This window comes from Rhipicephalus microplus, chromosome 8 (assembly GCF_043290135.1).
Source record: "Rhipicephalus microplus isolate Deutch F79 chromosome 8, USDA_Rmic, whole genome shotgun sequence".
NCBI classification, from domain to species: Eukaryota; Metazoa; Arthropoda; class Arachnida; order Ixodida; family Ixodidae; genus Rhipicephalus; species Rhipicephalus microplus.
The window spans coordinates 28,264,345-28,288,534 of NC_134707.1; the positions used below are offsets into that span (position 1 = coordinate 28,264,345).

The window sequence follows — 24,190 nt, forward strand, 5'->3', positions numbered from 1 at the left end:
TGGGCGTAGTCAGGATGATGATGATTCAAATCGGCCTTCTCACTTCAGTGCAATAATTCGTCGTCCCTTCATGCTCCGCCACTTTTTCTCAATGTTCGTTAAGTTGTTCTCATTTTTTTTAATTTGACTATTTTTAAACACCTCTAAGAAATCTATTATGTGTGCCAGCTTCTTCACTCTAGATTCTGGGTCGACTCTGGTTATCCGCATGTAATGCGTCACGTGTCGACACGCACAGAACCACCTGCGTATCTCACATTATTTTGCTTCGTTATCTAATCGCTAACCGATTTCATACGGCAGCTTCTTTAGCCCTGTCGTCATCATCTCTTTTTTTCTCTATGTTTGCCTGCTTTCTTTCAATTACATCTATCTTCCTGCCCAGCCTTTATAGCTTCTCGATCTTCTATTCCAACTATAGATGGCATCGACAACAGCCACTATATCTTATGTAGACTTTCTGAAAAGTACACGACTAAATTATATGCTGTAAGGTTATATGCTGCCTATGCGCTGCGTGATTACCGTAAACACACGCCACTTCATCTCCTCCCACTCTTAATCTTTCATCCCTGCTTTCTAACTTCCTCCCATTCCATTGTGCAGTAGCTGCAGAAGGGCATCGAGGCGCATGCTCAGAACACCCTCTCTGCCTGTTGCTGATAGACTCTCTCTCTCTCTCTCTTATACAACATTGTACATCAATCTTCTAGTTCATTCCCATAGAAACAAAAAAAGATAACAAAAGAAAACAAAACCACAAATGCTCTCTTCGTTTCTGCACACATCTGGGACACCGGTACCAGGTCTCGAGGTCTTGGCTCTTTCCGCGTTTACATCAAGATACGTTTCTTTCTCCAGTGAGCAACCTTTCAGCTGCTTCCACAGAACTCGGGCAAGATACGTTTACGGTCCGTTAACCGTTAATGAGGAGCCATAAACAACGGTAGCAGCGTCAGCGAAAGGTGGCAAAGCTGGCCGAGTACGCCGGCAGAAATAAAAGATGAAACAACCGAGGTCTCCTGCACAGGTCGACGCTGTTGCTGCTCCTACTAAAACTCTTGCTCAAAATTTTTGCACCCTGACATGCCCCCCAGCCAGCTTCGCACTCAAAAACAACGGCGTTGTGGCAATCGTTCAATGGACTTTGGGAGCTTCAGTCTACGCTTATTATGCTTTCTAACCTTCTGAGTATTCGACAGCTTGATTTCGTGCTTCGGAAATATCTCAACAACACGATCAAAAAAGAAATCAGTGTCCATAGCTGAAATGCCATTCGTTCCTAAGAGCTTTATTATCCAGCGGCCATGCGACTCATTTTTGCTGATGTTATACATGGCACCAGAAGTGACCGGAAGTTTTCATCTTGGAACCATTTTATTAAAACCTAGTACAGGTGCGCAAATGCTCGCTTCTGAGTGAATTATATTGTGCTTGTCCTTGACGATAGTTCTATGACGGCCACCTCGGCTCTGGAAACCTTAAAGTAGCGTACGTGCGCTTGCTTGATGGTCGGCTACCTTCAACACTTGACATCTACAGTCCTATAGGAATGTTTCCAGTTCCCCACACATCCTAGACGTAATGAGCGGCGCTGGTCAACAAACCAGTTCATACAGAACTATGCAAAATAACAGTCAGTGCAGTACATATATACTTTCCACACAGTGAGGATGCACCTCATTTCTATACGGTGGCAAAGTATTAACGCTGGCGCATGTTTACGACCCTGGCTGGGCAGTTCAATTCTTGGGGGATCACGCATATGTACCGCATAACAGTTGGGATTATGGCGTCATCCCGGGACCCATCCTTTAGCCGGTGTGTATAGTTCCTTAGGTATAGAGAAACAGTTAACGTTACTGAGTTATAACAATTAGCACGTTAGAAAGAACATTTTTGCTATGGCTTGTATTTCGTCTTGGTGGCATGTATTACGGGATACATGTAGTAAAGACTGCATACGCAGTTATCTTGCATAAAGGTACTTGCATAAAGAAACTGCTTGCATGAAAAAAAAACTTGCATAAAGAAACTGCTTACGAAGATTTTTAGAAACTAGTTGCACTTAAAACGGCTGGCTTTGCGAGCCTAACACTCTCGTCGCTTTAATAAATGCCATAATTTTATGAGCTTAGTTACTTTCGTTCGAGCGTAAACGGGATGCCCCAAAACATTTGACCGATGCAAGTAATTTTCATCGGAACGATGAAACGTTAGCAGTTCAATGCATGGGCGTCGGCAGGGGGTGCAAAAGGGGTACTCTTCCCTCTCAAGCCTCAACAGCAGTTGGCCCCATCCATGCTACATCAGTGCTCTCCCCCTCTCCCAGCTGCCATGCAACACTGGTTTGCTCCCCCACAAGAGGCAATCCTGCATTCGACCATGTGGCTGTGCACAAAAGCACTCTCCCTCTCCCCAACCCAACACACAGGCACAAACGCATCTTTGAAAGCACACAAAAATCAAGGAATGAATACAAAAAACAGAGAATTAGGCAAGACCTAAGCTTATTATCAGCTGCGTTGGCATGAAAGCGCTGCCGAAAGTACCACCGATATCGATTCTAGCCTTGCTGAAGCGTGCGCGAAAAACCGGCAAGCAGACACACCTTCTTAGCCCACTCCCAATCTTCGTTCTCCCTAACCCCCACGCAATCCCGTTAGCCATGAGGCTACTCGTCCAGCCTGTTTCTACTTCTGTTTTGTTTTGTTTTGTCAGGCAAGTCTTAAAAATTATTTGCTTGAAGTGCAGCCAGTGGGATGGGGCTCAAGCTTCTCCGAAACGGTTGCATTTTTGTACTCGTGTGTATGCGCGCACACCGACAAACACGAGCACAAACATACGTGAATGGCAGACAACCCCACCTCCCGTTCCCCGCAGAAAAATTTCTGGCTTCGCTCCAGTTTCGCATGTAATTCATCTCTTATTGCAGTCTATGGATGGCACGTCCATCAGTGCGTCGTTCTGAAGGTTTGAAAGAGAAACGCCTCAGGTGAGCCTTTGACATATTTCGTGCCAAATTATTAGTCCCCGTGTACACACGTGCACGCCCTGAGCCCCTACGTTCTCCCAAGCCTATCATCTCTCTCTATTTATATTTTTCTATTTTACTGCGTTTCAATGACTCATGGATGACTGAACCGTATTCACGGTTCACGTTCAGCCCCCTTGGCAATCTTTCCTTTAATATTTTGTTCATGCATTCCGAATTTCTCGTCTGTGCAATGAAAAAGAAGCACACGTGAGAAACCTGCAGGCTATTTGTTTAACGAAAGTGCGCAGTGCAACAAACGTTGAGCTGAAAGAAGCAAAACAGACTAAAAGGAAATCGGAATTCAGCTTTCAGCTTCTGGAACGATATTCTCAAGTGCTACACATGGATCACTTTTGTTCTCAATCTGTAGCGAGGATATGTGAAGGTGCACCGGGAAATGCTTCCAGTTCAGTGATTCTGAGCCCTCCACATTTGGCTGTTATAATTCTTATTTCCATTTGAACGCTACGAAGGCGGCCTGCAGGGGTAGTACACGTAAGATACGCACAATAATAGCGATAATTTTATTTCCGCCGATGCACCGCTGAAGAAAGGGCGTAAAAGTGACGGTTCGCTTGACTAACCTCACAACCCTTAAGTCGAGCGAGCGTTGAAAGTTTAGAGAACACTAGGTCTCATAAAAATTTTGAATTTTCCAGCGATTCATGACAGTTCGCTCAAACTGCTTAATACATGTTAGCGCGTTTCGTAACAGCTACGAAATTCAAATTGAATGTAGTATGCTTAAGTTCGGGAATATTCAGGTTCTTCTTCTCTTTCGTACTCTTTAGAGGGGTTCTGCAACTCTTTTCGAATGGTGTCAGAAAACGCTACAGTCGGTAATCGAAGCTTCTGAGAACACTTGAGCTAAATGTGTTAGCACAGCATCGCAACCTAGAATTTACAATTAAATCTCGAAGTCAGCTAGAAATTGTCGCTTCTCTATACAAAAGACGTCACGGAGCAGTGTAACTATCTGTCAAATGCGTTTCGCAATGCGTTAATTATAAAGGTGGTTCTCGAACCGCAGGCGGTCTCAGACGTCGCAGCCGAGGATTCCCGCCCAAAGCGGGCGTTCGCCCCGGCGAACGCGCTCCAGTAATCAGCACGTTGTCGCCGCAAATGTTTGACATCGAGAGAGAACACCGGTGGCGTGGTTTGGCCGGATCTGCCCGCCACCTATACATACCCGTTGGTGATTAAGCGCGGCTAGAGTGTACTGTAGCGCGGCTGGGAAGGCTACCGGATCACCGATACATATATAGTTGCTTCCGCCACTCGGCCTGCCACGCCTGTGTAGTGCCCGGACGTCAACATCAGCCCGGCGAATGCGAACTCTCTCACGTTTCCACTTTCGGCGCTCTTCTCGAGTTGTCCGTGGCACACGCAACTGGAAGGTTTCAGGAGAAACCGTCGGGCGCGCTCTCGGCGCCACGGCGGCAACGGGATGCGCGACGTCACTCACAACGCAGCCAATGGCGTGCCCACTTGGGTACGGCGCTGCGAACGGTGTAACTGATAACACAGCCAATGAAGACCGCTCGTCACGCCACTGCTAGACGGATTTTCATTTCTCCTAGCCATATACCACTTTCGCTGTAAAAAAAAAAAAAGGTGCGTTCGGTGCGAACACAGAGACCTCACAAAACAAACGTTATCACAAATGTACAAGAGAACTGACAGCTGATTCGACTAGTGTTGGCTGGTAAGTGTTGGGTCGCATTAGCTTCCATTGGCTTTCAGTCCTTGTACAAATATTCATGAAAGTAATACGCGTGTTAGTTCCGCAGAGTTTTTCACCAAAACTATAAGAGGCTTGCCATACGGTGACAATTATTACAAAAGTTCACTGCATGATCTTTTTTGCTTACTATGAACTATGACTAGTAATGAGTTCTAATTCAATCCACACATGTTTCTCGCGTCCCTTCTGTAGATAGGTAAGTGATTCCATAACTATTCTGGACACGCTGCAATACCACAAATCTCTACGTTCAACGGAAATGCTCTTTGTTAAGCGCATTAGAGCGTGGCGCAGTTTCCAAACCCCAGCGACGCGTAGCTCCGTGTACACGGTTCAGTGGGCAGCGTCCTCGGCTGGACAACTTACCCCATTGAAGCCGGAGCATCGTCCAAAGGGACCACCACCAGGCCTCTTTGTGACCAAGCACAGTGGGTCCAGAAACTCTTGGTCGTTTAGGAAGCTGTCATACGAAAGGCGGCCGCCGCCAACACAACTCTCGTAAGTCCCCACTAAAGCGCACTGGATGATATAAAAAAAGGGGGGACTAGTTAAAGCAAACTTAGAAAGAAACTCTCCTGTGGAGGTTCGACTGTCGGCTTCGGTGGAACCGTGCCGCCGCCTCGAGTATGCGTGCGTGCGCGGCTCTGATAAGAGCTCAGCCGACCCAATGAAAGGCGGTCGCGCCGTTCTAGTTGGCTGAGTTGACACCACGCGCGCTGGCGCCACCTTCCAGCCCCGCCGCTCGACGCGCACTGGTTCTCAAGAGATCGGCCAAGGGATCGGACACATGAATGGCGGCAGCCATGCATACGAAAAGCCATTGGCTGGAGGATTCGTGAATCTTGCAGCGCCGCAGTCGCACAGCGCTTGCGTTGGTCCCGGGACGCTCTCACTTGGATTTCATGTGGAATTTTCCGACGCGTGAATATGAAAGGCGGGTTGAGATTTGCGCTTTTACCCAGCATTATGCTCGCTCGCATTGCGTGGTTGTTGGTTCAGGCCCAGTCAAAATACTTTGAAGCGCTATTGCTCTATACGTAGTAGGACATAGGTCAGGTTAAGTCAAGTCTTGCTCAAGCTCAAGGGGAAAGAGAATACATGAAAAAGGGGAAGGCAGTATTCAGTCTGCGCTTGTTTGTCTTTTCTCTTGTGTCCCGTTGGTTTGCGCTTCCAATTATTCCATTATGAGTATCTCTCGAACCGTATAATAGATGGCGCTGTCTCATAGAAGTACATACAAACTGCAGTTCGGCAAGAATATTCTAGATGGCGCAGTATTACTAGTCTCCGATTGGCTGCTGCGTGGGTTGTGGCTGGGTGCGCGAAGGAGGAGTGCCTCCCTCAGTCTCCTGGATAGTCGCCATACGTGGCAGATTGATGGTGGGGCATGGACGAAGCAGAGCGACGGGCGTGTTGAAGACGCTTGTGCTCGGCTTCCTTGGCTCGCGTCTCGTCGGTATTACCCGCGTGCCTTCTGCATTCGCGCTCGTGATCTGACGCATAGACGCATGCACTGACGGACGGAAGGACGCACGTACAGACAAACAGACGCATGGACTGACAGGCAGACTTACGGACGTACGGACACACAGACAGACAGACAGATAGAGGGACGGACACACGGACCAACACATGGGCTGACGCATGGACGGACGAATGGACTGTGGCACGGATGAACGTGCTGACGCTTCGCCCCACTGGCATCATTCACTCCGTGGATATGCTGTGTTTTTTTTTTTCGCTCTGACAGCATGCGGATGTTCATGAAATGTGCTTAGTAATATAGATCGAAGTATCACTTCCATTCTGACGAATCTATTTTCTACATTTATGTAAGGTTTTTTTTAGAGGCGACGCTCCTTACGCCATGGGTCTATGTCCCGTGTCATCGTCGTATTAGTAGTAGCCACCTTTCGTTCAGCCCTCAGAATGTTCGCTGGATGGCAGTACTTGTATATGATGAATATGTAATGAAAAGATGCGAGATGGCAGTACTTGGAGTGCTCACTAGATGGACAGACAGACAGACGGTCATGTGAATGGACCAACAGGCGGAAGGACGGACAAACAGACAGACAGATGTATGGACGGATAAATGGACGCTTCTCCCCACTCATCATCATCCACTCCATCGATATGCTATGATTTTTTTGTTTCAAAGATGGCAAACTGACACACGCACACACAGAACACACACTCGTATGCGACCCATATTCTGTGTGTGATCTTATCGTGACAAGTGGCTTCTTTTGAAGTTCTAATGGGAAATGCGCTATGCTGCAAGTTGAAATTAAATCTTGATGAATCGGAGCGCAGCAGCAGCAGCAGCAGCAGCAGTAGCAGCAGCAGCAGTAGTTGTTCGGGTTTAACGTCCCAAATCCACGTTGTGACTATGAGGACGATATTGCAGGCTCCGGAGATTTCGATCACCTTGGTCTTCTTGACGCGCACACAAAACTAAGCCACGGGGCTCGCCAACATTTTGCTACCATACAAATGTGGTTATCGCTACACGAATTCAATCACAGGACATGCACGGGAGCGATCGAACACTACAAGTACTATAGCAGCTCGGCGGGGATATTTAATCATTTCAACCTTTCTTTATACTTACAGGAAACTAAGAGAAAGAAAGCTTTGCAGGTTATCTCGAGTGCCGTTCTACAAAATCCTATGACCTAACTGTGACGTTCGTACACTGAATTAAGATGAATCAGAGCGAGAAAAAAAGATGGCTGCTTGTCTGTTTCTTCGCTGCAAACGTCGTCAACAGATGACAGTCTCCTGCCGGCCTTCTTCCATGCGTGGCGCTGCATTGTCAGTGCAGCCTAAGAAATACTAGGGTCCTTAGATCTGCATATCTACGTATCTTTTAGTAAAGAAACACCCCTCTCCCCCTAATACTTGCGTATTGATGTTACGCCTCATATATGCGTAATATTTGCTTTTTGCCCGACAATCTTTAGAAATATGAACGCAGCCGCCAATTCGAAATGACTGGGCGTTCAACAAGTGCTTAAACTTTCGCCGGGCGGATAACCCATGCGACAGACAGATAAACAGATATACAGACCAGAATTGCTGCGGTAAAAAATCCCAAGAAGGACTACATTCTTAGAAAAAGAACAAGGTCTCATGCATGAGTATTATTATTATTCACCGTGGAAAGGCCCTCCGACATCATTTCTTTATAGCCCCCACCCCTCTTGCTTTTTTGCTTTGTCACGCTAACGCGCTAACTTCAAAACTCCGGAACTTACAGAGCTCCACGTATACGTAAGCTGCGAGGCGCGAGCGCTCACGAAAATTTCATTTCCATTGTGCCTAATTTATCACGTGCTTTCGCAGATTGCATCTTCATCCCATTTATTGTTGTCGGCGCCATCATTATGAACGCACAGGACGGGAAAACCGAGCGCTGGGCCCCGCAAAATAAAGAAGGCGACGACGACGAGGACGATAAATAATTAGCCGCATCGAGCAGCCCGTCGTTGGTTCACACTTTGTTATCACTCGTTAGCTACGTGGCTTGAATTATTATCATTTCCACGTTGTTTTTCTTACTTGTTTCGCCCGTTCTGGCTGTTCTTATAATGAGACAAAAGCAGCTGCGACGCGTGGTAAAGCCTTGTCCCGATTGCTGCTTAAGAAGTCGATGCACGGGCGCGGGGGCAATTAGAGAAAACTCACTTAGTAACTCCCGCGATGTTTGCGGCATCGTGAGGCGTAGTGCTCGGTTTTCTTCGTCGAAGGTCGACTGCGTAAAGTTTACGCACAGCACCTCGCCACGTCGACAGGCGCCCAGTTACGCTAAATACTGGTTGAAAGAAAGAACTGGGATGCTGTATAAAGAGCCTCGTTTTCTCTGTTAGATACAGTTTAATATGAAACTAGAAGAACCGCGCTAGGCACATAACACACTACTTATGACCAAAACGCGCGCGCGCGCGCACGGACGCACAAATCCCCTCCATCCCAACAACTGAACACATGCTCATCGTTTATATGCCACATGTCTTTTTTTTTGCGTTTGGTCTCTTCTGTTGCCGTGAAAAACATCAAGGACACTCTAAAAACTGCAGAGGGTATCGCAGGAGTAACAAGGTCAAGTTACTCTTCAGAGTGTTCTTGTACTCTATACCAATGCATATGATAGACTGAAATTCATTTTCACTTTGTATGAAATAAGAGAGTGAAACTGCTTCTTACTCTACCTATAACTACACATTTACGCAGTAGAACGTGCTGCATTTGTTTGTGGAGGCATTAAAGACGATTAACACAAAGAACAGTATTTTCAGCGCGCGCCAGTGGATTTAATCGGACTAGAGAGCACTTCGAATTCTTAATATATGCGTTTTTAGCTTCAGATTTGTGTAGTGAAATAAGCGAATACTATCTTATTCAATCGGTCATGATCGAAACTCGACGCGAACGACAATGACAGTCTCCTTATATTATATTCATGTTTTTCGATACGACCATCGCACACGGGAAACCTGCCGTAAGCCTAACGTACGGTACGGCTACAGTTGTGGCTTTAGTCGTAGAACGGGAAGAAGTACGTGAAGAAGAATGACCGAAAATATGTCCAAAAAGAAAACTAAATTGTTTATTGTACACTTAAGAAGCGCGATTTTTCTTTCGCAAAAGTGACAAACCACTTAGCGAGTCAGTGGAGATGCCGTTCATATAGTCATTTGCGCTAATCTTCTTTTTCTACTGTAAAAAAAAAAAACGTCTTGGATAGAAGCTCTGAGCTTACGAAGCACAAAACAAACACATTAAACACGTCACCTACGGTCCGGCTGGTTTTTATAATACCGGAAACACCCAAATCTGCATTCTAAACAAGAAAATGCAGACATATCACAAACAATACCTATGACATGAAGGATTTTACGCCCACGTACCCTCTTTCAGTGTAGTATAGTGCTTAACGTGTCTCACTCGCAATGTGCAGTGCGTGCTCGATAGTTTCAGTCACACTTAGTCGATTTCTTTATACTTTGTCTTTTCTTTTGCATTGCTCACATTTAGTCAACCTTATACCATCTGCGAGCGAGGAAATCCGCTAAAAGCAATTAAAAAGCCCAATTTCGGCCGAATTTCTGCCATTTTTTGTTAGATGTACTGATACTCTCTTCCGTGGGGTCATGCTACTCTGCTTCGAGCAGCGTCCCGTTACTCTGTTGAGGGGGGTGCTTTGACCCGTTCTGGGGGAATAACTGTACTCTACCTCAACAAGACGGAGTTTACTCTGGCAAAGAGAGTGAAATATAGGACAAGAAAGTACTCTCTCAACGAGAATGCCCAGCACTCTCTTAAATTTTTAGAGTGTATGCTGCACAATCTAGTCGAGCCTTCAGCCTTCTAGTCACCTTTGTGTTAGTAACTTCTTCCACGACTGCTCCATAAGCAGAATAGCTGTCTCCTATCTCATTATGTGCTAGCCTGTGTGGGACTGCAGGGATGGAAACCTTCAAAGGTCCATTGTTTTGGCAGAGTCATGATTGCGCAGTAGCGTACTGGTTCCTCCGTAAGCCACAAAAAATACTTTTTGGCGCATTGCCATTTCAATTCTAAGGCCTCGAAAAAAATGTGGCTGAAAAAAAAAGCACACAAAAAAGATCGGGTACCTGCGCACAAGTGCAGCGAAGACAGAGAAAACAGCGTTGCTGAAGGCTCACCATCCTGCTTCACTTCCTTTCCACCTTCACTCATCTTTCTCAATCATTGCCACACTGTACTGCACAAGACTATGCTCTGATTTACCTTTTACGCTCCTCTTTTCGCTCCTCCTCACAACCTCTTTCTTTTTCCATCCTCTTGCTATACAATATACTATACTATATACTATACTATACTGTACTATACGAGGCTATGAGATGGTATACCACCACTTCCATCATCTTCTTCATACACTATACAAGGGTATGCAATGAGGCCCCCTTTTGTTTCCCTCATCTCGCTTTTCTGTACTATACAAGGCTATGCAACGGTGCACTGCCACTTCGCTTTCCTATCATTTCGCTATGCTAAACTATAATTGACTATGCAATGGTCCACCGCCACTTCCCTTTTCCATCAATTTGATGTACTATACATGATTATGCATTGGTCTACCACCACTTCCCTTTTACCTCATCTTGCTACTCTCTACTACACAAGGCTATGCAATGGTGCACTGCCACTTCCCTTTCCCACCATATTGGCATGCTAATCTATATTTGGCAATGCAATGGTCTACCGCAACTTCCTTTTTGCATCATTTTGATATACGATACATGACTATGCAATGGTCTATCACCCCTTCCTTTTCTCTCATCTTGCTATTCTCTACTATACAAGGTTTTGAAATGGTGCATTGCCACTTCTCTTTCCCATCATCTTGCTATGCTAAACTATATTTGGCTATGCAATGGTTCACCACCACTTTCCTTTTCCATCACCTTGATATATTATACAAGCTATGCAATGGTGCACTGCCACTACCCTTCCCATCATCTTGCTACGCTAAACTAATTTTGGCTATGCTATGGTCTACCGCCTCTTCCCTTTTCCATCATCTTGATATACTATACAAGGCTATGCATAAGGTCTACCACCACTTCCCTTTTCTGTCATCGTGCTATACTATACTAAAGAAGTCTATGCTGTATTTTGTTTCTCTTTCTATATGTCTGTTTGTTTCTCTTCTAATTTTTTCTCTCTCTTGTGTTGTATTATTTTCTCTCTTTCTTTCTAATATTTTATCGTTTTCGGGCCAATAGCAACGCAATCGTACGGTTCTCTTCATATGCGAAGCAATGTAAAGCTGCTCCAGGTGATTGATAGACAAGGCGCGTTTCAGGTCTACACTCTATCGACAAACAATAACAGCTGCGCTGTTAAAAAAAAGCACAGCAACAGCGAACTCCAAGATAAAGAAAAACACGATCAGATTAATCTCTTCAAGAGCAAGCGTGGAAGAGACTATTTAGTATTAAGACATTTCAGCAAAACGACAAGCGCATTCAACTAGTCCTGTCCCCCTCACCCACAAAGTAAAAGAAAAAAAAGCCTATTTTGACTGCACTCCAGAAGGCCGCGTGAGACAGACGTTGGTCATTATTTTTGTCACAGCAACACACCAGATGGTGAACTAGGCGCTATATCTTCGCACTGACATTGTATTTTTCTCTAGCGTTCATCATCGTTCCAACAATTTACAGAGTACTTTTAAACTCAGGTTGGTGATGTCAGCTACCCAGTTTTTTGCGATTGTTCGTTCTTTTGGGCAATGTGCTTAATCCAGTGTAAATTATTAGGTCACTACTAAAGAAGAAATAAAAAAGAAAAAAAAACAATGAGAATATAGAGAAGCCACCTACGTTTGTTATACGCACATAAGGAGCCGTCTGATTTTTCTTCTATGATGTACTTCTATTACACATTTCGCGTAATCCCAGTTTGAAAGCCAACGTGATAACGTTGTTTGCGTCTTCCACAAAGTTTGCAATCACTACCACACAGCATTTCAAATTATGCTTTCGCCTCTATTTTTCCTCGCATTCGGCGTTTCTTTCTGCTTTCAAGCTTGCATAGGCGAGCTACAGCTTAACGAGACAGGCACCCGGTGGTGCTATATTACTTCCGGAGCAGGCCTACTTCCGCTCACAGCGCGAACTAATTTGGAGCGCCGTTTGTTCGGCACCAGTGCGCTGCATGGAAGCAGGACCCAGTAAAATATTACATAGAAAATGTTGGAGAGTATATGATTCCAGAGAGAGAGATGATTAAGTTAACTCGCCCTCATCAAGCAACTAATATTTCTGTTACATTTTTACCTCTTAAAACGCACCCATGATGTTCTCTGAAATGTAGTGAGAATGTCTATTTCAGACGAAAAGAGGGAAGCCAGCGGCATGCTTGGTGATGAAAGTTTCAGAAAAATTGACCAAGAGTGCTGACGTAAAGGGCCCCTAAACCAATACCTTCGAAAATACGAAGAACGAAAGTGTTATTCTCGGCCGACATCTCCCATCTTTGCGGCACAGTTTCGTCGCTAAGCTGTTTGTTCACGTGACATCCGCATGAAATGAGCCCTCGAATAGTCGATATGCGAGAGATATTCGTTGTGAATTGGCGCCTATTCTGCTTTGCTCTGCAGTACGTTGACGCTCGGGCTGCCTTGTCTCGCATGACTATCGTGTACTATACACTGATTTCACTTCGTTTTCTGCGTTTCCGACTGCGCAGGCGGAGATTGCAGCCTGTAGTGAAAAAGTGTGAAATATTGACTGGCTCACCACTTAGTGCTGAGAGAGAGATAGAGAGAGAGAGAGAGAACAACTTTTTTAAATATAAGGGAATCCCAGTCAAGGCCTAGTAAAAAAAAAGGCCTATTCATCAGACAGGCCTAGAAGTTTCAAATGCTGAGGCAGTGTATTCATGACGTCTGGGGACGAGTCCGCCAGCCACTCCTCCAGGGTCGCAGGTCTTAGGTTTATAGGTATGTACCTGAGGCTCTCGCCCATGGCTGCGCGACCACCCGGACAGTCCCACAGAACGTGAGCGTTATCCGGGAGGCCACCGAAGGCCATGCAAGCAGGAGACCCTTCCTTGCCTTGTATGCAGAGCTGAATGTGTGGTGTCATTGAAGAGTGAGTTTGGGCAGGCCTTATCAGGGCTGCCTCGCGTCTCGTCATGGAGTGAGGAGGATCGGGATAAACCCTGCGATTGTCGCGCGTCTCATCTAATTGTTCGCACCCGTCTAAACGTGCCATAGCAAGAAATTCGGCGCGATTCAGTAAATCGGGCCACCAAAAAGGAGTGCTTGGGAGATAGATTCACGCAGGACAATGGAGTGTGAACTTCATTCCCTCTGATCCCCGAGTGACCAGGTATCCACTGTATACGAACACGTAACAAAGGGTGGTCAGCTAAGTGTTTCGTAAATTTGCTGTAATGAGCGTCTGAAATATAACCTGTCGCGAGGGCTCGACAGGCTGCTTGGCTATCTGTGCGTATGAGTAAATAACTGGCATTTGAGTTGGGTATGATAACTGCTTCTACTATGGCCGTGATTTTTGCAATGCATTGCGTACTAAGGTTGTAATAAAAGCCCCATGACAGTGGGAGTCCATCGGAAGCTATTCCCGTTCGAAATGCCTCGCTGGTATGGGACGGAGATGCATCCGTGCACAAGATCCACCCTCCTGCCTTTTTTTAGAGATGTTGCACTCGTGATTCACGTCGTCCTGTTTGGATATCTCGATCCTTGTGCCGCGGTACTGGTTCGACGGTGATCTGGTCGAGCGTTGCCCGTGGGGGCTGGGTTGCGTCAAATGCGACAGGTGGAGATATGTCGTAGCCTAATTCACGAAGCGGGGCGTATCCTTGTGCAGAATGTTTGAGGCGCGTGAATTGTGCTTCGCGGTGAATTTGAGGCAACTCGTCGAGGTTCGGCAGGACTGCAGTTCCTTGAACCTTCTCAGATTTTGAATAATGAGAAGTATACCCAGTATCGTGCGAGAAATCTGACGAAGCAGGGTCTTAAGCTTCGATTTTTCGGGTCTTGGTGATGTCAATATATAGATATTGACACATGACGCGGGGAATGGCTAAAGCTAGTGTAATGCGCCTGAGTTGGTGTTCTTTGATGCCTCTCAACATAAGCGTTGTGCGTTTCAAAAGATGGTGTACTAGCTGCAACTGTTGTATTCGATGTCGGAGCCACTCATTCGACTTGCCATCATCTTGCAACCAGATTGATTGATTGATTGATATGTGGGGTTTGACGTCCCAAAACCACCATATGATTATGAGAGACGCCGAAGTGGAGGGCTCCGGAAATTTCGACCACCTGGTGTTCTTTAACGTGCACCCAAATCTGAGCACACGGGCCTACAAAATTTCCGCCTCCATCGGAAATGCAGCCGCCGCAGCCGGGATTCGATCCCCTGACCTGCGGGTCAGCAGCCGAGTACCTTAGCCACTAGACCACCACGGCGGGGCTCTTGCAACCAGAAGCCTAGCACTTTGATGCAGGGCTTCCTGGCAATAGGGTCATTCTGTATGGAGAGCGTAACAAGTTGCCGGTCTTCCTGGGCATTTGGAAGTTTCCCGTTTGTGACGAAGATAAACTCAGATTTGACATTTGATAGAGTGAGCCCTCTTTCTTCAAGGTATCGAGCAGTCGTGGTGTTTGGTGCTGAAAATTAACGTGCTTGCTGAAAGAATAGGGATAGAGGAGGAGTGAGTGCTTGTAGAAATGGTAGTGAAAGCAACAAACTGCTGTCTCACCTTTCAGCATGGTGTGGTTCAGGGGACCTATAAGGCACTAAAAAATTAGGTTGTAGCTCGAGCTCATCAAGCAACCTAGTTTTTTCTTGTTACCAACTCAACTTGTGAAAGCCATGCATAATGTGTTGCTCAGTCCTGCTTGAAAATAAAAATGAATATAGGAGTAGATTTCAAGATGACAAGAAGAAAGTTCACACAGTTTACAAAGGCTCAGCGAATGACTGTGGTGCTATTTGATATAAAGGTATTATCTAAGCCGTGACCGATGGAAGGATCCTCTCTAATCCATCAGCCAAGTACTTTCGTTTCTTAGTACAAGTGTCATAAATGATTGTTTTTTTTTTTTAAGTTCAAAGCGCGAAAAGTAAGTTTTCATCATTTGCTCAATGTAAGGTTAGAGTTTATGCTAGTGCATAAAATTGCAACTTACTAAAGGATTCTTATCGAGGAGAAAAAAATCCGACTTCCGATTCTGCCACTTCCAAAAATCTTGTATCGGGGAGCTCAGGTATCGAACGTGTTGCGCAGAACTCTGAGTATATCATTAGTCATACCTTTTCATATTGAATATTCATATTCATTTCCCTACCAGTATAAATTATCCATATCTATTTGTTATCCCTTTCCGAGCAATTCATATCGTTTAAGATTAGCTTCACAATGATGCGCTAAACCTTCCGGCATTCCACACTTCTCGCCTATAGAGGCAATTTCATGTGACGATGTCATCGCGGGATTTCACGTTATGTGACGCTCCGATAACGTCACACATTTTAAAGGATACGTAACGCCTTGATGACGTCACATGGGGGCGTCCATGAAGGTTGTTAAATTAAACTAGAGTGGACTCTGGCACTGTGATCGTTCAGCCACCATGAGATTGATGGGTAGTACACAAATTTGCCTAGTCTCCGACCTTGCGGGCTTCAAACGCACTTCTGGATTTGTTTACTTCTGTGTTTTGGTTTTGTTTCAAATAAAAGAGCAGGCCGTTATGAATTTTTTTCACCAAATTTCAATTGCGAAGCCCCAAATGTCAAGGTGGTGCAGCGTGACTGCTAAACTTTTGCTGAACTTCATCTCGCAGCAAAGCGGATCCGGGCCACGGGTAGCCAAACGAAGCCCAACGACCGAAAATTAGACAAATTTGTGTACTACTCTTCATTCCCATGCCAGCTGAAGCGCCTTGCGTTATAGGTGCCGTAAACACTATAGCGCCAGTTTCCTATAGCGTCTTTATAGGAAGACACATGTGGCTCCTGCGGAGCTGAAGAGACCATCGAACGCATCCTGTGCAGCTGCGCTCGATACTACACCCGGGGATGTTAGCTCCGGATGATTTCAAACCAGCTAAACTCCACACCATTTCCAGTACAGAAGATTCAGGACCCTGGCGGTGTGCTTCAATACTACATAAAGCGACTAAAGTGCTACTACATTATTCGAACGCAACAAATCTGAGCGACCACCTGTAGACGGCGTGTGGTCTCCCAAGCGTGCTCGTCTTCGTAAGTATCTTTCTTACCTCTCTCCTATCTCTCTTCTCCCTTTCATCCGTACGCCACTAGTGCAGGGTAGCAAACCGTAGGTGCGTCTGGTTAACCTCCTGGCCTTTCCTTCCATCTTTCTCTCTCGCTCTCTCTCTCTATATAGAGACGTCATCATGCGATGATTGTTTCGCATCACTCGTGTGCATACCGCCAGTGGTGACGGTGAACTTTTAGTTTAGTGAGGTGAATAAAGTGTTGGCTTTTGTAATCACTTCGATTTTATTGTTAGGCTTGTAGTGAATCTCCTGACACAATATGTCAGAGCAAGTTCACATTTCCCGTAATAAGAAGCACAGTGCATCCAATCTTAGTTAAAAGTCTCTCTGACAAAAGCTCACTATGTGCACAGAAAGTTTTCGCGTTCTCATTAACCCCTGCGTGCAAGAACGACGGTGCATGAAAACATAATAGTTTTTTTATGTTTTGTTTTTGATACACGGGCCGTTTAATTATCCGCATCCAACTTTCGGGTGCGGCGGTTTTCCCCTCTAAAAAGCCGTTCGCGTAGACGTTATTAAAACAGATGTGTCACCGACGGAAACTTCGTATCGTTTTCCAGCTGCGCTCATTTTCGGCACTGCATTTTGAGCAGACGACGCTACGAGACATAATAAATAAATAAACAAGGCATGCTTGAAAGGGCCCACATTGTGCTGCTGTTTTAGGAGCACGCATAATGCGAGGGTGAGGGGCTTTCTGAAAAAAAAGGAACGTTTGTTCAAATTCGTGACTGCAGGAAAACCAGTGGCACGCGAATTGACGATTCATATCATGTCCATGTTGACGACCGGGGGTGGCGGTGTGAAAACGAATGAAGTTCCGGGTGCACAAAAGTTCCGGGTGCACATAGCTTACGCTTCAAAGATGATAGGGCGCTGAAACGTCACATCCGGTTGGAGTGTTGCACGTGGCTTAAGCGAATGAATGCCGCAACGGAAGGTTAAAAAAACAAAAAACAGAAGGTTGTCGACAAAAGTTCCATCGCTATGGAAAAAAGCGATACAAGAAGTTGCATCAGGGGCTGTAGTAAACACCCGACAGCTTCTGCAGTTATGTACTTGCTGAAATTCGCTGTCGTGTGCTGTCTGCAATGGCAAAGATATCTCGACTAGCAAGCGTTTAAGAGAGCTTATCGACGCAGTCGCGAATATAACGTCGCTCCATACAGGCGCGGGACGAGGGGCGCTTGAAATGGTGCGTGGCGAGCTCGTACTGTAATCTAATAGCGCGTGCGAGGCAGTTTAGATTGCCAAATGCTCGACCTCCAAAGCGTGGCGTCGCAAAATGTCCTCTCGCAAAGCGTGGAAATATACCTTACGATAGGACTACAACGTGGACTATTGCGATTTCACTTGGTACAGAGGCGTAGTTTTAGCAGGCAAGGGTTTCAGTGTTGGCTGGCTCGTCGCAGCATCTGATTGCAGCACCACGTAACTAGGTTACAACACTTTAACGACAGCTAGGAGGTTCACTCGCAACTAAACTTTATTACAGCAAAAGCCTTATTTGTCTTCATTCTGCACGTGGAAAGATGGACACGAGACGGAAGTCAGTGCTCCCTGACTCCCTTCTGACTTTTTTTCTTGTGTCTGTGTTGGCACATGCTGTCTATTTTAGAATGAATGCGAAATAAGTATCTAAGCTCTCTGTTATGCTAAACCTTAGATGTCTTAACAAATTCGAAATTTGACCGTCGGCGTCCTGTGACAAAAATCATCGTCACACGACATCACCGATGACATCATAATGACGTCACAGACTGACAAAAACTTGTGACATCACTATGACGTGGCAGTGACCTAACGATCGAATGCTGACGTAATCACACCGTATCGCGGCTTGGTCAAAGCGTGGTTTGATCACGGGGGCAATGCAAAAACCTGGGGAGGTGCCTCCGATCTTGGAGGCAGTGCTGTGAAACCACGGTAGGCGCTGAAACCTTTTGAAGGGTGGCGAACAGCATCAACGAATGGATTACACTGACGTCACTCAAACCACCATATTGGTGCACCGCATGGCACACGAAAGGTTTGTGACGTCATGTGCGAATGTTATCACTGCTTCACTTGCAAGTGTTCTTGTGGTTGACGCTCAGTGACCAATAAAATTCTGGCCACATCGTTATTCCAATCAAGCAGGTCAAACGCGATCTGATTAGGCTGCTTTTACGCCATCAATGCCGCCATATTGGTAAACCATTATGTCATGAAGCTGGGGCCATGACGCCACGTGCAAGCTATCAATACATCAGATGTGAGTCTTCGAGTCATTTTCGAGTCATTTTTTGTGAGTCTTCGAGTCATAAGTTGTGAGTCTTCGAGTCATTGTGAGTCTTCGACTCATTTAGTCTTCGAGTCATCTTGAGGGAATCCACAAACGACACCACGAGTTTCTCTTTCGAATTAATAGGAAATATAAAGCTAATAAACGTCCCGCGCAGTACCGATACATCGCTTTAGCACTCTATGTAGCAGCTCATTCTCTTTTCTTATTTTTCTTCATTTTCATTGGGGTGGGGGGGGGGGGTATTGAGTTCAGGCTATGTTACAGATTGTGTATACGGTGTCGTAGTGGCTGACACTTGCTGCTTCTTTAGGTATCTGTGCGAGAGTCGAAGACAGGTGGAAGTTGAAGTACACCAAATACTTGTTATTAGGGAGTTTTCGAATAGCGTACGTGAAACTTTGCGTTACTGTTTTGCACCACTGCGAATGCGCCGTACTCTAACCACTTGCGGGCTCCCGTTAATTGACGGAGATAGCAGGCAACTGCAACGAACGCTAACTTAGCGTACCCTATTTAAAAACTACCTATTAGCGAAATCTAAAGAGTATTAACAAGGGAGGTTCATTTCAGCAAAACAGCACACATGCAATAAGTTCTCTCAGAAATCGCAGACGTTCAAGCTTTCAGTTGGTCAGAAAGGGTGGGAATAGGTGGGTGCCGCTTTCACATTCGTGAATTACTTTAGAGAGGGGGGGAAGTTTCAACCATTGGGATAGCACCCCTATTTGTGCTGTAATAAGATGATCAAATACGACATACGATAATAGCCTTGTAAAAGCAATTGAAAATTTGTGCTGAGCATCGGTGTGCACTCTAGTCGTGCAGTCAAATATGACTTGAAGATGACGCGTGCACTTACAGCACCCCCCTTTTTCGCCCCCTTTGTAGAACTTAGGGACAAGCCACTTCGCTAGAAGAGCATACGTTCTGACTTTGGAGTAGAACAATAACTGAATAACCGGACTTGACCATAATATGACCAAAAAGGAGTTGTTTTCACCCTTACTTGAAGGTGAATACACTCCTCCATTAATGGGTCATTATACAAATAAAGATTGTACATGCAATTAGCTCCATTCAAAATGGAGCTATCAGCCCCGCCTTTGTGTTTTGCTGCGCGCTTTCCGTAGATACTATAAAATAAATATTGAACGCTTCATTCGACCACCCAACTTGGGATATCACACCGCCTTTTGTGACACGTGCTTATTACTCTTCAACACAGAGCACCACTAGACTTTCGCTTTTCTTTCTTCTTTATAGACACCGGCCATCATTCACAATGAACAGAATTCTTCCTCATCGGCCGGATCCTTCAGAGTTGACAACCGTCTCACGAGCAGCTGCACAAGCTGAAGAATGTCGGAAACCGTTGCCCGTGCTTTCACGTCACAAGACCATATGCGTCAAAAACAGCGCCACGATGACACAAAAATGCATACCAGCTGTGCTCCTAACTCACTGGTGTGGCTACGGATGCCTTCTACTGCGTAAGGCCGCCTAATAATAACACTTCCATGAAACACAACGAGGCCCCTGTGTGAGCCTAATTATAACGCGTGAAAATGCCTATACGCTGTGTGAGGCGCGAACAATGATTCATAGTTAGGACTTATTGTGACGCCTTAAGATTGAATCGTAAGCAGAATGGACTGAATAGGTCGCCCCGATGAATAGAACGCCTCCTGACGCTCGAACAATAGTTTTCGCCACCGAGATATCGCGGCAAGTTTGTCGGCACACACTACAACATGATTAGTCAGCGAGTTTTGAGGACTACGAAAGACGACGCCCAGACGTCACTGCAGAGAGTGCGTACAAAATAGACGTGATTGCTTCCCAAGCGAGAATCTCCGATGTCACGACGACGTGTGCACGGATAATTAACAGCCTCAAATCATACCCCGCGCGACAATAATGTCCACTTTAGAGCCAAAAGGCGTACGCCTGGTTTACACCCTAGCTGATGACGAGGGTGGAGTGAAGAACTTAGCCCTAGTAAGGAAACGAAACGCATGTTTCCTTAGACCTCTGATAATTATATACAGAGTCTTGAGTATTCTATGGGCTGGTCAAGCGATTTGCCGGTCGGAAGCACCTCATTGTCTCGACTCAACTGTCCTGAATCATAAACCTTCTTGGTATGGTTGTGTGTTGGAGGTTGATGGTTCAGTTGAGCACCAAGTCATGCTAATCAAAGTGTTTAGAAAAAAAGGGTTAACCATTCAGAGCACGTGGTACTCTTCTATGGGAGAGCTGAAAGCCGTCCCTTGGGCCTCACACTATATGAGGCCACATTGGCAAAACTTCAGCGAAGTGCCAGTGTGTTTAAAAAAAGTGGGTAACGATTTAGAGTACTATACATACTCTACCATTGCAAGAGAAGACAAAATAATGCATGGCAGAAAACCTCTCGGGCGCAAAAAAAAAAGGAAACCTTTCAGATTTTGAAGAATCTGACTTTAACAAGGTTTCTGGTTGTCACATCCTTGTGGTAACGTTAATGGTTGACAGTTAGTGACAGGAACTTAACAAATACAACGAAGAGGGTAAGCATTTTTGCCTTCAAGGGTGGATTTTTATAATAAAACCCTGATTACCACTCAGGCGAGTGTCTTACTTTGTTATCGAGGTTGTCTTTTAAAGAAGGCTTGCACAATTTCCCGTACCATAGTGTCCAATAAAGAGACGAAAGCGGCATATAGTTGAGCAATGGCTTTAAAAAAACTGGCCTTATCGATGTGCATTGAGCCGGGACACATTACAAAAAAGATACGACTAGACAGTTTTGTTGTGGCCATTTCTAATGGACGCCGATAAAAAAAATGGCAACATATTCACGGAGTGAATGATGGATAGTGGGGCGAAGCATCCGTCCGTCAATTCGTTCTTGCTTCCGTTCATCCATGCGTGCGTCTGTGTGGCCGCCCGTGCGTCCATCCGCCCATTCGTGCGTGCGTTTGTTCATGCGTCCGCACGTTCATCTGTGCGTCCGTCCCTGCTTTCGTCCATGCATCCGCTCCTGCGTCCGTCCATGCGTCCATCCATCCGTGCAGTCATCCGTGCAGTCATCCGTGCAGTCATCCGTGCAGTAATCCGTGCAGTCATCCGTGCATCTGTCCATGCATCTGTCTGTGTGTCCGTTCGTCCACCTATTCAACACTCCAAGTACCACCATATCACATCTTTTCATCATATATTCCTCATATAGAAGCACCGCCATCCAGCGGACATTCCAAGGACTGAACGAGAGGAGGCACACGCACAGTTTCTTACGGCTTGCGCTTCGTGCCTACTTCCCACCTTTAACCACCTCGAGTTCATGGTATATACTAGTTCACTGTATTCATGGCACTGTGGCCCAACGCTCACTAAACCTTTCTAAAACCTTGGAGGTTACGCCCAGTGAGTATAACGTAGCAACCTTTTCTTGTCTTCTGTGCGTTATTGAACAATAAATATTTGCAGCGTGCGCGTCAAATAAAAGCCGAATTCTCCTGTCTCTCATTCCCCCTTAGCAGCCATTGGCATGTACATTGAGCACTATCTTTTATTGTTCAATAATGCACAGAAGAAATCTCTCACCAGCACCACCTTTGAGGTCAAAATGTGATACTTGTTACCCACTACTACTACGGCCACGAGGGACGAACAGGTGCCGCTGTAAGGAGCTTCGCCCCTAAAATGTGCTGTCAGTTACATACACGCCGACTCTTATGAGCCTTCATTACAATGCTTATAAGGGTTATCAAAATACGTTGCTACTATCTTCATGGCACACCGCGTTAAACGAAGCAAACGAAGGCACGTTGTAACACTGACCAATGATCGCGAAGCCGGATGACCGTTGTCAAGTGATAAAACCACTCCGCATTGGCTGAGTGTACTCTTTGCCGGGATAGTGTATCTTGATGCAATATTTGTTAACTTTATCTGCGCGAGAAACGACACAAACCAACAGGTTGTCGGCTGTGCAATGTAGCTGCTGCATCGTTTTCAGCGCTGATGATAGAGAAATGGAGGTTAAGGGCAGGGAGGTTAAGCAGGCTCTGGCTCGGTTGGCTATAGCCTACATGTGGGGTGAAAAAAATTGGAAAGGATATATCAGCTAGAGGACAAAGAACAAGATACAGGAAAATGAAGAATAGCGAGTATCAATACATAAAACACGAGGTCGCGTGATTAGAGGTAACAGACGTTTTTGACGTATTTTCACATTTAAGTAGCTCAGTAGAGATATCGTGGTCCTGCGGAAGCCCGATACCACAGGCCAAGGTGTCAAGATCTTTTGTGGAAGTTGTCTCTCGCTGATGAAGTTCTAATATGGCTAGCCTTCATGGGTAAGTGAAATTTATTGCTTTGTAACAACAAAACTTTGCCAGCGTCCGTGCCGATCTCTACCAAATAACGTTTTTGGGGATGAATGAGGCTTGTCTGGTACACCGTGTCCTCATCTATGAAAGGCTGAAAACCTGGGACATAAAGATGGCAGTCCGGTCCGATCACGGCAGATTGGTTTCATGCCGTTCCCTCACGAAATAATTCTGCTCCGACAAGAACGAAGCGCTTGTAGGGCCCCTACTTGCAAGCGCGCCGACGACAGCAGCCCGGCCCTGCTCATTTAAGCGTCGCTGGCAATGGTCTTGTTCACCGACAAGGGCAGTTTTCGTTTAGCCACTAGGACCCCTCACTCTCACTCGTACCCTTTGCAGTCGTCAACGGCTAGAAGAGTGAGCGGGGAAGAAGGCGTGCTAAATGAGTTGCGCGCTAAATGGCCCCACTTCATTAAGCTCGTTTTCACCGGTGGAAGCATGCACGCATGGCTTGTAATGGGGCGAGATGGATCAACTGGACGTGAAGACAAGGCCAGAAGGAAAGAGAGTAAGTGAAAGGGTGAGAAGAAAGAAAGGCGGTTCTTCAGAAAAATAAAAGATGGCGCAACATGAATAGAGGGCGGTTTTCAGGTTCGCGCTTCAGGGCTTCGAGAGTTGAGCCTATTCATTGAACGTTACACAAATCCGCTTTGCTTAAAGGAATTGACAAGAAAATGGCGGCGCATTTAAATGTAAAACAATGCCCGCAATGCGACGCCGGAAGCTAAATTGATTTACGACATTGTGTACGCTGTATAAATGCTCCCATCTACTAGCCACTCGTACTAATTAGGCTCCATGAGGTGGCGTAGTGAAGAGAGCGCTGCAGAGAGAGGCTTTACATATGTCGTTTTCATTATTGGAGAAATATCTGGGTCAGCTATACAATCACACACACACACACACACACACA

The 24,190-nt window shown here is 45.8% G+C and overlaps 1 protein-coding gene across 3 annotated transcripts in view; it reads right to left on the reverse strand.

The window, feature by feature from the left end:
- Positions 1–24,190, reverse strand: part of LOC119164322 (spondin-1) — a 180,873-nt gene that overhangs the window by 53,421 nt on the left and 103,262 nt on the right. The window contains exon 1 of one of the 3 annotated variants that reach the window (XM_075871392.1): positions 4,227–4,362. The exons of the other annotated variants lie outside the window; for them this stretch is intronic. The gene's annotated coding sequence lies outside the window, so the exon portion shown is untranslated. Of the gene's footprint in view, positions 1–4,226; positions 4,363–24,190 lie in introns of those variants that run through there. 3 annotated transcript variants of the gene reach the window in all.